Genomic DNA, 595 nt, shown 5'->3' with positions numbered 1-595 from the left:
CCGGAGGTAGGACCGAAGGCGGGTCTTTGGAGATGACGTCTTAATTCCTTTACCAAAGTATAGCTTCAAGGGATTCCGTAGGATCGACCATCCACTTCGTGCGTTCAGCACTCTCTTGGTGTCCTCCAAGACAGTTTCATCCAGAAGCGATGACGAGTTTTCTCCTCGTCCGGTCGTACAATGACCACTTCGGCCAAATCACCTGCCTTCAAGGCACTGCCGGGCTTTTCAAGGGGCTTCTCGTCCAGCTCATGAAGAGCATCTACTGCAGGCATAGCGTTGAGGCTGACGTCGCCATCTTCCTCCCCCGTCATACCGTTGACGAGGGTGTATAAATGTGCACCATCGTCTACGGTAGACACACCCTGGATCAGGGCCGACGCCCGGCGTATTGCAGCCAGCATATGGCGTTGCCGTCGCCTCTGTACAGAGGTTATATGTCTCGGTGAGACAAGCGTGAACACGCACTCCGTATCGTCCGGTGTCACCCTCACTTTTCGCTCCTTTAACGCTCTGATGTTATCTACACTTGTGACGAAGAGCTGCTAACCCCGCAGTCTTCGTCCAGTGGATACCGTGGCACTCCACGCGCATT

The sequence above is a fragment of the Plasmopara halstedii genome (assembly GCF_900000015.1).
Source record: "Plasmopara halstedii genome assembly, contig: Scaffold_2386, whole genome shotgun sequence".
In the NCBI taxonomy this organism is placed as follows: domain Eukaryota; phylum Oomycota; class Peronosporomycetes; order Peronosporales; family Peronosporaceae; genus Plasmopara; species Plasmopara halstedii.
Note: the sequence above shows the minus strand (reverse complement) of the source record.